Here is a 23,068-nt window from a genome sequence, read left to right on the forward strand (position 1 = left end):
GCTTAGGGGAGATGCAGTAAGAATTATAAATGGGAGTAACTCCATGAGGAATATAGAATTAGGAGAGAAAAGGAAGATAAAGAGAATATGTTTATGTTTTTTCAGAAGGTAGTAATTTTAATTTTAAAAATATACCTTTCATGTATTCAGAGTTAGTGCTAAGTACTTGAACTTCTCTGCCGTGTCCTTTCAGTCCCAAGATACATTGTTTTCATTTATCTTAAAATTATACTCTTCGTTTTGTCTCTTCCCACCTAGCTGTCCAGTTGTAGCCTCTCATTTATGACCAATACCCCATATCTCACAATGCAAGTCTAGCAAAGAGACCAGTGGTTTATTAACTACTTTTAATATAAAAATGATGATGATCATATAGGGTGGGATGCCAAAACAGTAATTGTTTAAGGTGTTTCATTGTGCTCAAGCCTTGATGATGGTAACCATTCTACTCAACTTTGCTTTTCATGGAGGATCTTGTATATGAAAACATCCTGTAGAAAACCAGAACCATTAAAAAGTAGACACCTTGCACATATTAAAATACAGCGGTTGAAGTATGAATGTGGTGAAGATCATTGTTTTGTCTTTGTAAAAGAGCCACCCTTTGTGGGGTAAAGCCTATGAAATCATATAAATAGTAAGACCCCATTAATTGGCAATCCACTATCCACTGATTCACTAACCCCCTGTTAGCTGTGGGTAAAACAAATTTGAAACAAAATTCAAGTTACAAGTGCCATATCAACAAAGAAAAACATGATAAAAGAGGCACCAGATTCGTTAGTGCCCTTGCATTCCCAGAAAACGGGGGTATTATTCGTTCTTTCTGGGGGTATGACGGGTGGCACCATCGGCGTCAATGAGAATGAATGCCCTGAGGATGAATTTGTGGTTGATTTGTGTGGATGGAGTGTGGAAGAAGTAAAGGAAGGACAGAGGTCCGAAGTATGGATCTGACAGGTTAAGGTATATTTAAGGGCTTGAGTACCGAGTTATATATATGTATGTGCATATATATATATATATGTATATATATATATATATATATATATATATATTTATATATATATATATATATATATATATATATATATATATATATATATATATATATATATATTATATATATATATATATATATATATATATATATATATATATATATATATATATATATATATGTATATATATGTATATATATATATATATATATATATATATATATATATATATATATATATGTATATATATATATATATATATATATATACATATATATGTATATATATATATATATATATATACATATATATATACAGTATATATATATATATATATATATATATATATATATATATATATTTATATATATATATATAGAAAACAGAAGTTGTTGGCGCAAGCAGGCCACAGCATATCTCAGGAAAGGGTGACAAGGAGACAGTCGGTCATCTGTAGGTCGTATTTATTTGCCGACGCGTTTCATAACACATTGTTACATCATCAAGGCTAAAAAAGAAAATTTACAAATTAAAATACATGGAATAAAACTAACGACTTCAAGAGTCTCAACATGCTATATAAATATACAATAAAACAAGACAATTCATAAAAAGCACCTGCTAGACTAAAAGGTTGAGGACTGAATGACTAAAAGGGAAAAGGAAAGCAGCAAAGAAAACTGGCTCAAGCCAGATACAACTGAACAGAGGTGGTGTGTGAGTTCAACTTAGGAACTAGCTGTTTTATGAATAACGATTCTAAAATGAGCAGTTCGTGTGGATGACTTGTTTGGCCCAAAACAGAGAAGTCAGAATAATTAATACTTGTATTACATATATTTGAATGATTTCTGATATTAGAAAATTCTGGATTGGACAATCTGCAACAGTACGATGACTAACACCTTTATGTGAATCTGCTCTGACCCACAGCAATCGTTTAGTCGATCCCACGTAAGTCCCCAAATTACATCTGGGGCAAGTATATTTATATACGACTGACGATTGCATTATTGGGCAGATTTTATCTTTAAATTTAAAATGGGACCCTATTGTAAGTGGATTTTTTGGTATTAAAATGACTTGCAACATGTTAAAATGTTTTTCTATTGCAGACTTCAGATTACTTCTAAATTTATCGTCTAGGACATATGGGATAGTTGCATAGAGTTTCTTCCGTGGTACTGTACTTATAACAGCCGAGTGAGATAGCTTCTAATTTAAGAAATTCTTATAGTGCTTAAAGAAAACATGAGATGGAAACCAATTATCAGTAAAATATTTGTGCAAGAAAATTATTTCTTTATAAGAGTCCCAAGAAGAGGTTAGAGTATAAGTCCGGTGGAGGAGAGTAAAAATTGAATTTATTTTAAAATTGTAAAAACAAGCACTATATATATATATATATATATATATATATATATATATATATATATATATATATATATATATATATTATATATATTAATATATATATATATATATATACTATATTTAATATTAATACATATATAAAATATATATATAAAATATATATAGTATATATATATATATATATGTAATTCTAATAGCCACAATGCCCTCTTAACTTCTCGAAATCTTCGCACTTTTTTGGGGGGGGATATGCTTGTAACTACGAAGCCGAATGTATCCAAATGAAAGAAATTGAAGAGCCTGTGAACGCCGGTCGCGGGAAGCGAACCCGAATTCCATATTCACAGGGAGGTCACGTTGCCCACCTGACCACGAGAAGTTAAGAGGGCATTGTGGCTATTAGAATTACATATGTGTCTGGTAAAAGTGACCAGTAGATTCTACATATATATATATATATATATATATATATATATATATATATATATATATATATATATATATATATATATATATATATAATATAATGTAGGCTAGACTACTGTATATGTGTACGATATACCATAGTGCAGGCTAAGCTAATTCTTTATTGTTATTAAATTTCTCTTTGTATTGAATTATCATAAGTCAGTCTGCATGAACATCCAGAATTATACTTACATATATATATATATATATATATATATATATATATATATATATATATATATATATGTGTGTGTGTGTGTGTGTGTGTGTGTGTGTGTGTGTGTGTGTGTGTGTGTGTGTGTGTGTGTGTGTGTGTATAACTGAATCACGAAAATATGGAACGTGATGAATATATAAATAAAGATAAAATCCACGAAGGAAACAGAAACACTGGAGTGCTGCGAGGCCTTTTTACCAACAAATATTTGGTATGGCAATGGGCAACCCTTTATCCCCACTCCTCTCAAACTTGTACATGGAATTCTTTGAAAAACGATATATACCTAATATCATTTATACTCCTTTAAAGTGGTATAAGTATGGTGACGATATTGTAGCTGTTTTGCCTGCTGGTATTGATGTAAATGATTTACTCTGTAATTTGAATAACCAGGTACCATCCATTAAGTTTACGTTAGAATTAGAAAAAGACAATTGCCTCCCTTTCTTAGATGTTTTAATACATAGAGAACCATTTCAATGTAAATTCAGTATTTATAGGAAACCAACCAACAACTTAACTTATGTCCATTTTTATTCAGGCCATCACCTCAACATCAAAATATCAATTTTTTCCTCTATGTTTTTACGAGCCTTGCGCATTGTCAGTACCCAGTATTTGGATAAATAAATTGAATACATAAGAAAAATTGGGACCGATTTATGCTATCCTTCACATATACTAGATATTTGTTATAACAAAGACCACGAAAAGTTTTATAGTGAAAGTAACATGAAGAAAGAAACCCCTAAGAACATTCTTAGCTTGCCTTATTTTAGTGGTTTTGAAAACAAAATCATTGTTAAAAGCTTTTAATGTAAACCTCGTTTTTTCTTATAATAACACACTCAAAAGAATGTTAATAAAAAATAGCCCTAAAGAAAACAACAACATAATATATAAAATTCCATGTTTGGATTGCCCCTCATTTTATATTGGCCAATATAGCAAAGATTTAGATGTACGTATTAAGCAACATAAGTATTCAGTCAAAACTGGACAAGCATCCAATGCTATATTCATTCATTTAAGTGAAAACTCTCACAGGATAAATTGGACTGAAAGTTCAGTGATCGCCAGATCGAAAGATTTCTCTTCAAGAAATCTATTGAAGTCCGCTATCATCCAGCTTACTTCCAGTTGTAATTTTAATCTTAGCCCTGGCATGTATTATTTGGACCCCTGTATTAGAAAAATGTTCAAGAATGACCTAAAAGATAAAATCACTGACTTAATTACAAGTTAGCTACTTGATATATATTTTCTATATATATATCTGTATGTTTAATATAATTTTTTATTTGTATAAATGTTCATCTTGCAAAAAGTTATTATTGTTTATAAAAAAAAAAGAGAATTATTGTTGTACTAAAAATTTTTAGGTGGCCAGTCACGAACCTGTATAATCTTTTAATTGTCCTGTCCCTGCTCCTGAACAGTTGATCCTAATCCTTTGTAAAACCTCTTAAATATTTAATCCTGTTTTGGCAGTTCTATATATATATATATATATATATATATATATATATATATATATATATATATATATATATATATAGATATATATATATATATATATATATATATATATATATATATATATATATATATATATATATATATATATATATATATATATATGTATGTATATATATATGTATATATATATATATATATATATATATATATATACTATATATATATATATATATATATATATATATATATATATATATATATACAGTATGTACAGTACAGTATATACATATATACATACAAATATACATATATATATACAATATATATATACATATACATACATGTACATATATATACAGTATACATATGTACATATATATTTATATATACATATATACAGACATATATATAAATATACATATATATACAATATACATATATACATACACATATATGTATATGTATGTATATATGTATACATATATATACAGTAGAACCCCGATCCTCGACCGTACCAGAACTCAGCATAATTGGATTTCGACACAAAAATTCAAGTAAACTTTGCATCGGAGCTCGAACATCAAACTGGAATTCAACCCAGTGAAACATATGATGTTTTTAAACAAAAGTGTTTCAGTCAGCTGCTGGTAGTTGGCAATTGTTGGTGGCATTCTTCCCACTCGTATTTAAAAGTGTCTAAAGCCCACACACGCTGCTGCTGTTGTATTGAGTACACACTTGTAAAGACATTGCATCAGTTTTTATGGCTTTTTGCACCACATTTTCATTAAATCGTGGGCCCCAAGACAGCTGTTGCTGACAAGCAGAAGAGAAAGACAGTAAGAACCACAATAGAACTTTAGAAGGAGATTATTGAGAAGTATGAAAGAGGCATTCGTGTGACCGATTTACCATACATTAATACTGAATGTAAACAACGTTTATGTAATTAATACCGCGATACGCCACCAGGATGGCGCTTTGATTTGTTTACATCCTCTCATGCCACAAGCTGCCTAGTGCCGACGTAACTTAGGCAATTTTTCTTAAGTTTATGATTACACACATAATTTGGCTTATCTTTAATATTTTATTAATATACTGTAATAATCAGGCTTGTTTTTCAATGTTGTTATTATTAACAACAATTTTTATGTATACCTGTTACAATACATTCTGGTAGTGCCTATAGGCTACCTAGCCCAGCCTATGGCGCTCGGTCTATAAACGGTAATACAGCCGCTTGGTCATAGGCCAGTTCTTTTAATACAGTATGCATTTAAAAATGAAAAAATTGCATCTAATATGGTAAGTTATTCAACTCTGAACTCATTTAATAGTAACTTGTTTAATGTTTTATATAAAAAGGCAAGGTTGGGGTAATGACTGGTGGTCAGGAATGGATTAATCCATTTTCAGTTATTTCTTATGGGAAAAATTGATTTGGATTTCAACTGAATCGTATCTCGATGCTTCTTCTGGAACAGATTAGCGTCGAGGACCATAACTCTACTAGATGTACATATATATATATATATATATATATATATATATATATATATATATATATATATATATATATATATATATATATATATATATATATATATACATATATATATATATATATATATATATATATATATATATATATATATATATATATATATATATATATATATATATATATATATATATATATATATATATATACATATATATATATATATATATATATATATATATATATATATATATATATATATATATATATATATATATATATATATACATACATATATATATATATATATATATATATATATATATATATACATATATATATACATATATATATATACATATATATATATATATATATATATATATATATATATATATATATATATATATATATATATATATATATATACATATATATATATATATATATATATATATATATATATATATATATATATATATATATATATATATATATATATATATATATATATATATATATATATATATATATATATATATATATATATATATATATATATATATATATATATATATATATATATATATATATATATATATATATATATATAGCTCTATTTATATATATATGGGCAAAACAATATACCCTCTACAAAAAGCTTCTCTATTGGCATGCTGAGGAAAACAGGAAACTCAGTGCTCAAGCCCTTTACATATGTCTTAACCTGTCCAATCCATACTTCAGACCTCTGTCCTTCCTTTACTTCTTCCACCCTCCATCCACACAAATCAACCACACATTCTATACACACACACACATATATATACATATATGTATATATATACCGTAAACCCCGTATTGGCGGAGGATGTGCACCACACCCCCTGCGAATAGCTAAAATCCACGAATATGTAAAACTTTCTAAATACACTTAGAACTGCCTATTTTAACAGTTCAAGCAAAAAAAAAAAACTAAAAATGCTATTAACAGGTATTATCCTACTTATGATGGGGTTAGATTAAAAAAAAACCATTGTGGTTTGGAAAAAGCATATCTTGAATATAGCCAAGCCTACAGTAGGCTATTCAGTACCATGTATACATATATGGTAGCCTATCCTGCACTATAAAGTATACTCTATACATATCTGGTGTGGTAATTATTGATATCAACTAATTCTGGATGTTTACGCAGATTGACTTATGATAATTCAGTGCAAAGAGAAATTGAATAACAAACAAGAATTAGCTTAGCCTACACTATGACATATCGTATACGTATACGGTAGCCTAGCCTATATTATACTGTACTTTATACTCGCATATTAATATCGTATTATACATAATCAACATAACAAATATGCATCTTTTCTATGGATCTTTTAAAATGTTACTGTACGTCACTGTATCCAATAATATTGTATATATTCTTACATTGCTTTTGTATTATAAATTGCGATCAATGTTTTGGTTTGGAAATCAATTATGCAGTAAGTTTATTTCACCGTATTTATCTCAGTTCAGAAGGCTTTTCTTGCTTCTAGTTAGCGTAAATGAATACTTTATTTATATGGGGTAAGGTATTTTTTTGTTATACAAAGGGTTTTAAGTCGAAATATAACTTAAGTATTTCTTGTTGTGAAATTAATTTAGCTATTTTTTCGTTAATAGATGACATTGGCCATTTGTGTTTTTGTGTAAAAAATCAAGATTCCGTTTGCTATTTTCACTCGATTTCATCATAATACGAGCATTATGTATTTATCTTTTATCAGCGTGAAAGCAGCAGTAATATGTGCTCTTTCATGCCCAGTAGTTTTGATTAAAATACTTTCTCTCTACTTTTATTTACGGTCAAGTTTCATCCATGTTGCCACTGCACGGTAATTTATAGTCATTAGCAGCTTGAATATTGTTTTCTCAGCTTCAGCTACAACTTGCAGCTTAAATTTAGCAGTATATTTTCTTGCTGATCTTTTATCCATAGCAAATAAGGGTATAATGTAAAAATAAATCAGTCCTGTTCTACTTAACTATGGTAATTGTTTACTACTGTACGATGGTTGAAATACAAGCAAAAGAGCTGTTGTTACCCAATTCGGTTATAAGAATATCAACAGTTTCTCATTCGGTTGTTTATGGTTGTACGCATTTATGCAAGAGTATAAAGTTACAGAACAACACTTTATCATTCTCTTTTACTATTTTAACTAGAAGATGGGGCAAAGAAATGGAGGAAAAGAAGGTGGTCTATTGTAATCCGGTCTCTTGCTGCCTGATTGTACGCTGCTGCCTGTGCTAGCGCAAAATTTATAAATATTTTATAAATAATTTCGTATCGGTATTAATTGCTTACCCAATGCATTGCAAAATCGAATTATCGTAAGGTGAATTATCATAACGAGTACTACCTAGGTACCTGAGTATTTTAATAGTTTTAGCACAAAAAGTGCATCAAGTCATGAAAATTATATGAAAATACAGTAATTAGTGAATATTTCTCAGTGAAAAATACTGCGAAAGGATGAATTTTCCTTGAATAATGTGTATATATGTTCCATAGAGAAATCGGCGAATTGGTGAGTCCGTGAATCATGAGAACGCAAATAAGGGGGGTTTCCTGTGTATATATGCATACATATATATATATATATATATATATATATATATATTCTTATATATATTCCATTCATCTCTTTAGCCCGTTAGATAGAAAATCAAATTTAACGGCGGCTGGGGGAGACGCCATGAAAGTGAGGTGAACTTATGTAGGCCTATCCCCCCAAATCACCTGATTCGGGGGAAAAAGAATACAGACCTCTTAGCCCCAGCATCGGATGTTTTGGGGGGTTAGAAAGTCTTTCAGATCGACAATGTCCTTGTGCCTAACTCAAAAACAAATCAAATGCTGCCCCATGACCTACAAGAGAAGTACTCCTATCCCAGATGCCACCACAGCGAGGTGCTGTGAGCCTTTTCTCTCTGAGTTGGTGGATCACGAGACTCCAATGGTTGAAATTCGTCTTTTGCAACGAGCTCAATGCACAGAAGGAATACGAAATCCTGTTATTTGGCTTCTCAAGGAGTCTGCCCCTGCCTTGTGAACCAAAATAGCTTAGACGTTAACTGCCATTCTGCTACTTGCAAGAGTCTTCTGATTAGCAATTCTGGGGCACTAACCAGTTCCACCCCATAGTGAACAAGCCGCATTAACAACCAAAAAATCATTTAACCAGTAGCAACCTTTATTTTATTTGTGTTAAACTAGTTCAAGGCCGTAACCTTTTCATATTCAGAAATGTGCTATGCATTGTCTAATTTTATTGCACATTGTGTGTGCTTGCTTGCTGCTCAGTCAGCCCTTTCAGATTAACTTTCCGATTGCTTCATTTGTAAATAAATTCAGTTTAAAGTAACACTGGTAATCCTTTTTCCATGGCGACCTCAACTTCCCTGTTTACTTAGATGTGAAATCAAGGTAAGTCAGTATCCAGTCCATTCACTGATTATATTCTGGGGGCTACGTGTTGGCCCTTGAGGCAGTTAATAAGAAAATCTCTTTACATTCTTCCAACAGGCCCAAGAATGTAAGAATATATAGGCCTATATATATATATATATATATATATATATATATATATATATATATATATATATATATATATATATATATATATAATCATATAAGCTACAAACGTCCTTTAATATCCAATTCGCTCTACCTCGGAAATAATATATTTTCATATATGTTACCGAAGGAATTTTTAGTTGATAATAAGTTCGTCGTCCCGTGGGCTCGAACCAACGAAGGACAAGAACTCAGGACTGTAGTGGACGCTTTAATCCACACAGCCAGCAAGTGAGGTATAAGTGGATATCGGCTCCCACCTACAAATCCCCGTCGAACTCAGGTGTTTGTATTTAGAGACAATATCCACCCACCTCTGCCATGTTAACCATGTAGTGCGTTTGTCGCGCACAGCCATATTATGACTTTTTATCACATCACCGTGATTCATATACAGTCAGTAAGTTACAAACGTCCTTTAATATCCAATTCGCTCTACCTCGGAAACAATATATTTTCATATATGTTACCGAAGGGGAATTTTTTAGTTGATAATAAGTTCGTCATCCCGTGGGCTCGAACCAACGAAAGACAAGAACTCAGGACTACAATGGACGCTTTAATCCACACGGCCAGCAAGTGAGGTATAAGTGGATATCGGCTCCCACCTACAAATCCCCGTCGAACTCAGGTGTTTGTATTTAGAGACGATATCCACCCACCTCTGCCATGTTAACCGTGTAGTGCGTTTGTCGCACGCAGCCATATTATGACTTTTTATCACATCACTGTGATTCATATACAATCAGTAAGCTACAAATGTCCTTTAATATCCAATTCGCTCTACCTCGGAAATAATATATTTTTATATATGTTACCGAAGGGGATTACCGAAGGGGAATTTTTTAGTTGATAATAAGTTCGTCGTCCCATGGGCTCGAACCAACAAAGGACAAGAACTCAGGACTACAGTGAACGCTTTAATCCACACGGCCAGCAAGTGAGGTATAAGTGGATATTGGCTCCCACCTACAAATCCCCGTTGAACTCAGGTGTTTGTATTTAGAGACGATATCCACCCACCTCTGCCATGTTAACCATGTAGTGCGTTTGTCGCACGCAGCCATATTATGACTTTTTATCACATCACCGTGATTCATATACAATCAGTAAGCTACAAACGTCCTTTAATATCCAATTCGCTCTACCTCGGAAATAATATATTTTCATATATGTTACCGAAGGGGAATTTTTTAGTTGATAATAAGTTTGTCGTCCCGTGGGCTCAAACTTATTATCAACTAAAAAATTCCCCTTTGGTAACATATTGAGATGACACGGATAAAAAAGGACAAGGAGAGGAGACGGAATGCCGCTCCCTAAGCGGCTTAGCCCAACTAAGCTGCTTAAAACAACCTTTCTAAAGGCAAAATAAGCTGCCTGAATTGCCTTTATCCACAGGAAACCTGGGAAGAGGAAACCGATTGCTGACCACCTGGGAAATGACGCATTGTTTGCACATGGCCCCAATTAAAGAGAAGTTTTGTGCATGGGCATGACAAGGCCGGGGCCCTTAAAAGGAAAAGACAGCAGTAAGCAGTAAGCAGTTAGTTGTGTGAGCAGGAGACATGCAATGGCAGTCATAGGGGACAGCCATACACACGGGCGAGTGACACATTTGCTGAGAGAGATTTCATTCCCCCGTCCGACTCCAGACTCTAGTCATCCTTGAGGGACAGCATGCATTGTCAGTGTGATTGTCCCTCGTCATTCTTCGCCAGAGACCCACTTCCCTTAAGGTAAAGTGCAAGTAAAGACTTCAGTCACGACAGTTTGCCCTTTAGAAAGTCATAGGAGTGCCAGTATTTCACCTCTGTCCTTGTGCCAGTTTACCCAGTGCTGTTTCCAATGTCCTGTGTTCAAGTGTAAAGTGGTCATTCATTCCTAGAGTCCTTGGCACCCTCAGTGTCAACTCAAGACATATTCTGTGTTAAATTGTTCCTTTACTGACATGTAATGTGTAAATCTCTTGCAGAGGGACCTATTCGCAGTCGAATCATCTTCGACTGTGCCTTGCCCTTAGTCAGGACTCCAGTAGAAGGATCTTGAGGCCCTGCAAGCCCTTTATCTATTTACTTATCTATTTTCCCTTCTAATGCTTTCTTTTGTAAATATAATTCTTTAATTTATCCCAAGTGTTTACATAACATTTTCTTATGAAGTAGAGCCTTCAGCTCCTAAATTCACCCTTTTTTCTTTGTTTTTTACGATTTCCCTTTACGTAAGTCAGAACTCCAAGGCCAATTAAATAAGTTTCCGTTGCCGGCCTGTAAAAATACCATAAACCCAGGGAAATACGTAATATATATATATATATATATATATATATATATATATATATATATATATGTATATGTATATGTGTATATATATATATATATATATATATATATATATATATATATATATATATATATATATATATATATATATATATATATATATATATATATATATATATATATATATGTATATATATATATATAATATGCATAATATTTATATATGTATATGTCCGTCTTATAGTATCCCGGGTTAATGAGGTCCGGCTTAATGAGGGTTGACTGTATATATATATATATATATATATATATATATATATATATATATATATATATATATATATATATATATATATATATATAGGCTACAGTCACAGTCAACCCTCATTAAGCCAGCCAGCCCTCATTAACCCGGATATCAGATAAGACGGACACCTAAAAGAGGGTCAGCCAATTTAAAATACACAATGTTCGACCAGGGTTTAAGATAGTTACTATTCCTCCTCTCGTCACGTACCATTTTCCTTTTCATTTACCAAAGGTAAATAAAAAACTTTTCTATTTTATATATACTGTTCTGCATTTATACCGTACTTGTACTAAACTGAAATGCTTTTAACTTGTAACCAATTTAACTTGCACTTGGTACGTACCATCATTAAGAAGCACTATTGTCTGGAACAGTGGTAAGTATCCTAGCAATCACTTAGCAATTACAGTTTTACCTATCTACTGCCCGACTGGTAGCTACAGTAAATGCTTTGTATGTTTTTTTAGGAAAGAAAGATATGACACAGGTAAACTTTACAAAGACAAAAGCTGAGTTTATGTGTTTATGTGGCAAATGACATAGAGAGAGAGAGAGAGAGAGAGAGAGAGAGAGAGAGAGAGAGAGAGAGAGAGAGAGATTTGCCAGTTCCCTCTATGCAGTGTAATTCTATCAGTGGTTACGTGGCAAATGACAGAGAGAGAGAGAAAGAGAGAGAAAATTGTCAGTTCCCTCTATGCAGCGCAGTTCTATCCTTGAGAGATTAAAGAGAAGAATTTTGTTTTAAAGGTATGTCAATGCAGCGTTAGTAACCATCTTCTGAAGCAAAAAAAATATAGGCCTATATATATTTTGTTGCCGAAGAATCTCTGAACCAACAATTTTGCACTCAAAGTAATAAGAAGGAATTCACTCTAGTCTTCATGTAATCAGTGAAATACATACACTTAAAAACTACGTATTGTATTCAAAACATATGCACTATGTCATTGTCAGCTGCTCTGAGCAAAAGTTCTTTCTCAGACAGAATACAACTAAAACCTGATTGGCTGGCTGGTTACCATGGAGATCTGCTAGCCAACGACAGCCCTCTACTTCTGTTCTATTTATAGACATGGCGTAACAGCACTAAGTTTGAACGTTGCTATGATCATGATTATTTGACTGCTGATGGCAAAAATAACTCAGAAATTTGCCTTATATATAATTATTTCTTCATGAAAACAAGAATTCAACGATAATTCTAACTTTATTATAGTGGTATGAAAAATCCCACAACAGTCTGTCGTGGTGATGCTTCATCACTTGCGAATCCTATTCTCGGACCGTCCTCAGATTTGTGACTGCAAACTGATGACGACGTCAGTAACAATAAAAAACAACCCTCTCCAAGACTGATATGATGAAATGTATTTTATAGTCTTACTTATTGTTAAAATTCACAAGTTGAATTACAGTTATTTTGATCATGTATATTTTTTAGCGTTTTATGAAATGTTTTTGTTGAAAACAATATGAGTTAGTGAACTTATGGTCTTAATTGTCCCACTATTTTATTACTGATGATCTTAATCATCTCACATTTATTTAACAGTACTATATATTAATATAGATAATAATAAACTATAATGAATAAATAACTAAAATGAAAAAAACATGAAAAAAGGAAAAAAAAATCTTACTTTTCATTTTAGAGACTCCACTTCTTCATTAAGAATTATGCGTTCATGTCTCGGCCTAGGCATCTACATATGTGGCTGAATTCTATCATGTTTATCATGTTTTATTCTTCATTTTACATCTTTTACCGTGAGCTTTAATTCAAACGTTTCTATATTGGTTTATTATTCAAACTCTTTATAAAAATAATGAAGTACAGTATATTTATAGGTATATATAGATATCACCGTTTAAACCAGACTATCGGCTAAGACGGACACCCTGGCCCCCCTATTAGTCCGTCTTAATGAAGGTCGACTGTATATATATATATATATATATATATATATATATATATATATATATATATATATATATATATATATATATATATATATATATATATATATATATATGTATGTGTGTGTGTGTATAAATGTGTATATATAGTAAATATATGTATATATATACAGTAAACCCCCATATTCGCGGAGGATGTGTACCACGCACCCCACAAATAGCTAAAACCAGCGAATACTTAGTACCCTTTTAAAAACACTTAGAACTGCCTATTTTGATAGTTCAAACACACAAAACAAACTAAAAATGCTTATACAGATAATATCCTACTAACAATGGGGTTAGGTCCAAAAAAACATTGTTTGTTGGAAAAAATGTAAGAGATACCAAACCGTATCTCAAACATAGCCTAACCTACACTAGGGTATTCAAAATTATTTATGATATTGCTTTGAAACTTAAATACCCAAGGACTTTTGTAGATGTAGCATGGAAAAGAGCAAGGAAAACATTTTATTTAACTAATAACAAACTTGAATTCATCAAGCATAATATTCTCAAATTTACCGTATGATGAAAGGTTTTTACAAATTCCTAGAGTTTTAAAGCTTTTCAACATAAATGTTGTTTTCAGTAATTCTAATGTTAAGAGTTTAGTGATAAAAAATTCTCCTAAAGATGTTTCTAGCTGCATCTATGAAATTCCTTGTAAAAAATGTGATAAAATATTTTATGGACAAACTGGAAAATCACTGTCACAACTAATCAAACAACATCAGTATTCTGTGAGAACTGGCCAAATATCGAATGCATTATTCGTACATATGAGAGATTTAGATCATCCTATTAACTGAAGTAAAGCAAGACCTTTAGTCCCGTGCAATGACACAGTTAAAAGGAATATCATCGAATCTTGTTTTATTAAGTCAAATAATGAAAGTGTTCTAAATTTAAGTCTTGGTTTATTTAAACTTGATGCCTTCATAATTACAAAAGTTGTTGATAAATATATGCAAAATTAATATTCATTTTTATACATGTTTCTGCAATGTGAATGGGTAAGATTCCTTTTGCCTAATAGTTAAGTATATATTTGGATTAGTTTGTGACTGCGTGATCCCGGATTTGCCATGGATTAACCTTTTGTTTTTTACCCCCTGGCAATTAACCATCTGGTATTCAAGGTTATACATGTTTTTGGATTTTGTAAGCCTAAACTTTAGTTTTTCTTGTTGTTTGGTCTTAGGTTCAGTTTGTGACAGCTCGATCCCAGATTATCCTGGATTAACTTGCTGTTTATTACCCTTTGACAACTGACCATCTGGTATTCTTGTTCTTTTGTTTACTTTGTAACCTTCTGTGTTATATCTGTGTCTCATTATATATATATATATATATATATATATATATACACTCATATGTTTTAATGTATATGTATATTTATATATATATACAGATATATATATATATATATATATACAGTATATACAGTATATATATATATATATATATATATATATATATATATATATATATATATATATATATATATATATATATATATATATATATATATATATATATATATATATATATATATACACTCACATATATTTGTATGTGTATATATATATATATACAGTATATACAGTATATATATATATATATATATATATATATATATATATATATACAGATATATATATATATATATATATATATATTATATATATATATATATATATATATATATATATATATATATATATATATATATATATATATATATATATATATATATATATATATATATATATATATATATTGACCTCTCATGGGGTCAGTTCCTCGCTGGGTGAGCGGGTTCCGTTCTCAGCTACCACTCTGTTGGTCGCGAGTTTGAATCTCAACCGGCCAGTGAAGAACAAGAGAAATTTGTTTCTGGTGATAGAAATTCATTTCTCGCTATAATATGGTTCGGATTCCACAATAAGCTGTAGGTCCCGTTGCTAGGCAACCAATTGGTTCTTAGCCACGTAAAAATAAATCTAATCCTTCGGGCCAGCCCTAGGAGAGCTGTTAATCAGCTTAGTGGCCTGGTTAAACTAAGATATACTTAACTTTCTCATGGGGTCTACTTACACTGGTCCGGCTGCAGTGCTGTGGGTCATGCTTAAATAAGACACAGGGTAAATTTAACAATGATCTGTATTATCTAAAACTTACAAGGGCCCGAGTATCCAATGAAACTAAAAATTACAGTAACTTAGCGGCAACCTTCCGCAACGATGAAATAGTGCGAGATGATGGGCAACAGCATGTCATTGCGCTCCAAGTGCCATAGCCAGAATCCTCCAATGGTGGCCTAGCGTGGGCATGCTGGGCATTTCTCTCACCCCCAACATTTTCCCCTCAGGTAGGACATTGGTTGATTTTTCCTACCAGGGATATCTGACCAATTGTAGGTCAGAAATACCCACGCCAAAAGTTAACAGCTTTTGGGGGATATTTTGGGGGTGTGTGTTTCCTCATGCCTTGTCCATTGGAACAGAAGAATGTCTCTTTGTCTTACTTCGCCATTACAGCTCACACAATTTGAGACCTCGGGAAATTGTTACGAACTTTCCAGAATGGTTCATCACTCCCTCCCCAAGTCCTTTGCATCCCTGCAAAGCTAATGTCTCTGCACTATTCCATTGCGAGCCTCGTACTGCACTGTTACTGGTTTAAACTAATTAAAATTAACTATTTTCATACGGCCATCTGATGCGTGTACAAGCCAAATTTACGGGTGAATTGAACACGTCTTACAACATTGCAAAATTTAAAAAAAAAAAGAATCAAAACAATCAACAATCACTCTTCCCTAGAAACAGATCAGTACCAAAAAAAAAAAAAAAAAGGTTTTTAAAGAACAAGTCCTGCTTTACACTCACAACAAGAAATGCAGACACAATAACACAAAAAACCAAATAAACTTTTAACACTTTGGCAATCATGGGAACATGGCATCAAATTTCTAATCACACTACACCCTGCAAATATACTAAACTTTCCTGAAAGAACTGGACCAAAAAAAAAAAAAACAATTTGGAAACTTAGACACAACAACATAATAAAATGCAGTGAAATTTTTAACAAAACAAGAAAAAGATAATTTCATAGCATCAATTTACCTTTAAGACAACTACACAAAATAATAATAACGAAAACTCATAAATCTTGCACAAAAATTCCAGAACCTGTGCAAATGTAACATAAAAGAAATCTTACAGAAAATGCGGCATCCAGGTTGGTATATTACTGAACAAAAAATAAGGGACAATAACAAAAAATGAAAGCATAAAAAAGGAAAACGTTGCAAAAACAAAATTAACACAAACACAATTTTTAAAAAAATGAAACACTGAAGTATGATACACAGGAAATGACATTGACACCCAGACATTTGCAAAAATTAAAACACAAACATGAAATGTGAAACATAAAACTCTTGGTATGACGCTGATTCCCTAGTCAGGGATTTTACAGATTTTGATCACTGACACATTTTGTGCACTTTGCAATGGCATTTCACTTACGACGTGGACTCGTTAACACACTGTCACGCTCAGCATGGCACCTACATATGCGTGTACGTGTTCCACAAGATCTCCACGGTTAGGGGTACTGGTTTTGGTGTGGGACGCCAGAATTTCTTGGCATATGGCGTGCATGTGTGACAGATGTTTTTCGCTTTGTGCTCCCAGAGCGAACAAATTGGGTAACCCAGTATTGCGATTAATTTCTTTCACACACTACAGGCTGAATAGGCAGGTTGTATCCACCATCACACCTGTGTGTGGGATGCGTGTGAATGCTTCCACGAACACAAATATACTTGTATTGCCCTGTGCAGCAGGGAGTGGTCTCACCACATTTATATGCCCATGATCGAATTTAACAGGCACCCCTTCGTGTACCCTTATAAGGGACTTTTGTATGCCTATATGCCCTAAATATGGACTTACATGAATTATATGGATGGTTCTTTCTATCAAAGAATGAGGAAGAACGACTCAACAGGTTGTTTTTTTTTTTTTTTTTTTTTTTTTTTGAAGAATTTATCTCACGGCACTTCCAGAATCGGGGATTCGTCACTCAACCCTCTTACATACCCAGTCACACAACCACTCACAGGACATTTACTTTGGGAGAGTTCCCTTTTGCATTCAAACAGTCGTTCTCTCTCTCTCTCACAATTCGCCGCGGCTCCAGTCACTCACAGCTGACCTGACTAGCCCCCGTTTTCTGTATAACTTGCCCGCAGGCATATTTAAAGTATTCAACTCTCTGTTACTACTTATAACGTTGTTGGCAGTGCATTGACATCGCATGTGCCACTAACGTTACAAGATTGTTTTCGTCGTTCCTCGCTCTTTTTGGCTGTCGTTGTAACACCTATTGTAACATATCTAGTCAGAGCATGAGCTCCCTTATTCATTTTTCCCAGAATATGCCCAATCTTTTCACAATATCAAGCTCTTAGCTAAATCTTTTAATGGCAATGGTCACTGTAAATTTAAATTTGAGGCCCAGTGAAAGGTAGCGATGCCTCCCTTGCATCGTAGAATTGCCAATGTCCTCTATCGAAGGTACTATTGTAAGGACTGGGGTATGAGCGACATACTGGCTGGGTGTTAACTGGTTTATTGTTGTTCCTTACTGAGATAAATGTACAGAATCTTCGAAGATGTTATTGACGCGTGCGAGCGGTAATGTAGCGTCTACACACGAACAGGTAAAACAGAGATAAAAGGTTCAGACATCTGTGTTTGTCGGCAGACAAACAGATGGCGATATCAAGAGACATGATTAACGTACGGTGATGAAACATACATCAGTGGAAAGGCCAGGAAATTCTACATATGGCCAATGGCATGAGATTCAAGACAGATTAATGGATACAATGCAATAACATAATAAATGTGAAATGGAGAGACCTTTGGCGTCTTCACAAACAGAAACATACACACAGTTTGATACAGAAGATTCGTTGGAATATTATGAGTACATGATTAGAATGCTTGCATGGCAATGCAAGTAGTGGTGATTGTACATACATTAAGACAACAATGCTTAGGGAGAAACAGACGGAAATATTGTATGGTTGAAATCGCGTTCCTGTAGAGAAAGAAAACGAGACGCTCCTGTTTTGTCCTGTCGACTCCGATGATGACGATCGACGAACACACGAAGACACGTGTTTGGAAGAGACAGCATCGGGGTTCTTACAAGTACTCTCCCCCAAGACGTGTGTAACGTCTGATTGTTTGGAAGAGACGGCGTCGGGGCGACGGGCTCTTACAATGTTCCCCCCACAAGCGAGGCATCGATGCGGAAATTGTCTTGGCGACAATTGTAGTTGGCTCGAAGGGCTTGGGCTAGGGGCGGGTAGGAGGCTGAAGGGCGGCACCGGCCAGCAGGAGCTCGAGGAGGACGGGAGCTGGTTGAAGGGTGACGTCGGATGATCCTTCGGTGGCCGGCTCGAGGGCTGAAGGATGACGGCGGCTGATCCTTGGTAGCCAGTTCGAGAGGGCCGGCAGCAGGCTGAAGGATGACGTGGCTGGTCCTTCGTTGGTCAGCTCGTCCAGTACGAGTGCAGGGGCGGCTTCAGGTTTCCTGGAGGAGGCATCCAGGGCTCCGGTGGTGGAGTGGGTCATCTCGGAGGGTCGGACTTCTACTGAGCACTCAGGAACGGCGGGAAACAGCGAGGCGACGAATGGTCTGTCGGCGCATGGGTCGTCATCTTAGGTCGGCCGGGTCCTTCGGGTCACTCCGGGGTCACCAGTGTAAGGACTGGGGTATGAGCGACATACTGGCTGGGTGTTAACTGGTTTATTGGTTGTTCCTTACTGAGATAAATGTACAGAATCTTGAAGATGTTATTGACGCATGCGCGAGCGGTAATGTAGCGTCTCTACACCGAACAGGTAAAGCAGAGATAAAAGGTTCAGACATCTGTGTTTGTCGGCAGACAAACAGATGGCGATATCAAGAGACATGATTAACGTATGGTGATGAAACATACATCAGTGGAAAGGCCAGGAAATTCTACATATGGCCAATGGCATGAGATTCAAGACAGATTAATGGATACAATGCAATAACATAATAAATGTGAAATGGAGAGACCTTTGGCATCTTCACAAACAGAAACATACACACAGTTTGATACAGAAGATTCGTTGGAACATTATGAGTACATGATTAGAATGCTTGCATGGCAATGCAAGTAGTGGTGATTGTACATACATTAAGACAACAATGCTTAGGGAGAAACAGACGGAAATATTGTATGGTTGAAATCGCGTTCCTGTAGAGAAAGAAAACGAGACGCTCCTGTTTTGTCCTGTTGACTCCGATGATGACGATCGACGAACACACGAACACACGTGTTTGGAAGAGACAGCGTCAGGGCTCTTACACTATATTGTTTCTCTGCCCCTCTTAATGCTCGTGACCCAAAACAAACTGGTTCTTTGTTCCCTCCATCATCAACTGAGAATTTATTTCTCTTTCCCAATGAAACTTTGACTCCTTTCTCACCGCATCTATCGACCTCACTATTTTACCAAAATGTATATGAATTCACAGTAATAACCAGACTTTGAAATTGGCGGTGGTAACTAATTTACTGTTCCTATCCTTAATTAACAACACTTCGATAGAGGCAATGGAGATGGATTATCTTTCGTGATATTACTTAACTCTTAGCTAACCCGGGGTGTTGACCGATTAGCTTGAATGGACTCGTATCATCACTTACTTAGGAATAACAATCAGATCTTTAAATGCGAAAATCCTAAAAATATCAACACTTGGGTAACTAACAGTAACAATATATCTAACACATTACCCACTATCAGTGAGGTTCACAAACAAACATTTGGCCACTGAGGAGAGGCTCTAGAGGGCAGGTTTGGGTCTTACCCTCGGGATGGAGGAGTTAAGAAACACCGACACAAAAATAAACAAAATAAAATGAAACAGTTAATTGTCACAAAATATTAAGCAAAGCAACACCAGTGAACTGGTTACTACCCAATAACTTTAGTAAGAACAATTTGAAATTAAATTACTGATAAATCACAAAAGGATTCAGTAACCACAAAACTGATTTTGAAAATTTTACAAAACACTAGTTAATAATTTATGTTATTTCTGGCAAGAACAAAATTTTACAGCACAGACTTGAATAACCTAAAAATATACAAAACAAAAGGACACTTTCTCTAATATCACATAACAGACAATGACTAATGACAAGACCTTTTGATAATTTAATAATTGCAAAAAAGTTTCAACTACAGTGAACAGAAAAATCTGGGCTTCAATAATGGTTGATCAGATTTCATACCCAGGCTGTTGAAATTCCTCACAGAAAATTTCAGTGGTTTATTCGCACTGGTCTGTACACTGCCTCCCTCGTCCCCCTTTGGCACCAAGGAAGGAACCCACCTGAATCGCCTTCCGCTAGCCACGTCGCCTTCTCCTCCCTCTAGAGGAGAGGTGTTTGATTTTCCCTCCCTCACTGTCGACAGCCGTTATCTGACGGCTATCAGCTGTTCTTAACACTAAAAATCTTCACAACTTTCTGTTAGGCCTACCAGACCTCAGCTTACAGCTCTCGCACGCTCCCCCTTCCACCATCCGCATGGCGGCACCGTCTTCTCAACTGCTCGAGAGGGAGGGGGAAGGAGGTTTCTCCTTCCTACTCACTTCCGCTCTCGACAGGGGTGTGCTGTCCAGTAGGGGGGGAGTCTCCTACTCCATCACTCTCACTCCACTCCTCTCAGGGAGGATAGCTGGTATCCCTTCCTCTGCCCAACAAGACTTCTCTTGTTTTCCCGGGCACACACAACTGCCATCTCCATCACTGCTATAGCTGGCACTGGGTTGTGTGGTGGAGAGGGGGTGGCCTGGAACTCCATTCGCCTCCCCTCCGCGTTCGTCTTCCCTTCCTCGACAGGGAGAGGATGCGTTTCACGGGCCGACTCTGATAACAGTGCACTTGGCCCTTCTAGGGGGAGTTGTCCAGGGCAACCCTCCTTTGGCGGGAAAGGACTGCTTCTCGCCATGATCCCTTCTCCTACCTCCTTGAGGTTGCCTTTCCTTTGGCAGAACGGTGGCCGTCCGCCATCTGTGTTTCATTTCTCCGCATCGACGATGATAGGTGAAAGCACTAATAATATTAATGCTATAATGATCACTGTGATCACTCGCCGCAATTGTCTGGCTGTTTTTAACTAAGGGAGTCTTGTCTGTCTCTCCCAATGACGTAGAGGCATTCAAGACATTTCCCCATCTTTTACACTGCATACTAGTTTTTCTAGTCTGTTGACCTTTTTATACACAACACATCTGTGTGTGTATTCGTCCGTTACACGATTTCTCGCGCTCGGTATTCAATTAATTTCGTTCACTATTTTCTGCCCATTACTTAGTGATTAATTATGGGAAAGCAGGCATAATTATGCTTTGATGTATCACTTCGACATTGGCCCTTTGTGCAATTGTTTCTTTTGTCTGCTCCATCTTTTTTTCAGATCACTATCACTGCACAGTTTTTGGATTGGCACAATTGCAGACCCACAGTTTGCTATATTTACTATTAATTGGCGCTTCGCAGCAGATCTCACACCTGACACCAGAAGATGACCCCGACCTCTCATGGGATCTACTTACACTGCAGTACTGTGGGTCATGCTTGAATAAGACACAGGGGGTAAATTTAACAATGATCTGTATTATCCAAAACTTACACAAGGGCCCGAGTATCCAAGGAAACTAAAAATTACAGTAACTTAGTGGTAACCGGCAGCAACGACGGAATAGCACAG

General features: G+C 34.6%; 1 protein-coding gene across 21 annotated transcripts in view; it reads left to right on the forward strand.

The window, feature by feature from the left end:
• The window catches only part of LOC136836296 (dentin sialophosphoprotein-like), a 377,513-nt gene that overhangs the window by 223,847 nt on the left and 130,598 nt on the right, over window positions 1-23,068 (forward strand). The window lies entirely within an intron of this gene.

This window comes from Macrobrachium rosenbergii, chromosome 56 (genome assembly GCF_040412425.1).
Source record: "Macrobrachium rosenbergii isolate ZJJX-2024 chromosome 56, ASM4041242v1, whole genome shotgun sequence".
In the NCBI taxonomy this organism is placed as follows: Eukaryota; Metazoa; Arthropoda; class Malacostraca; order Decapoda; family Palaemonidae; genus Macrobrachium; species Macrobrachium rosenbergii.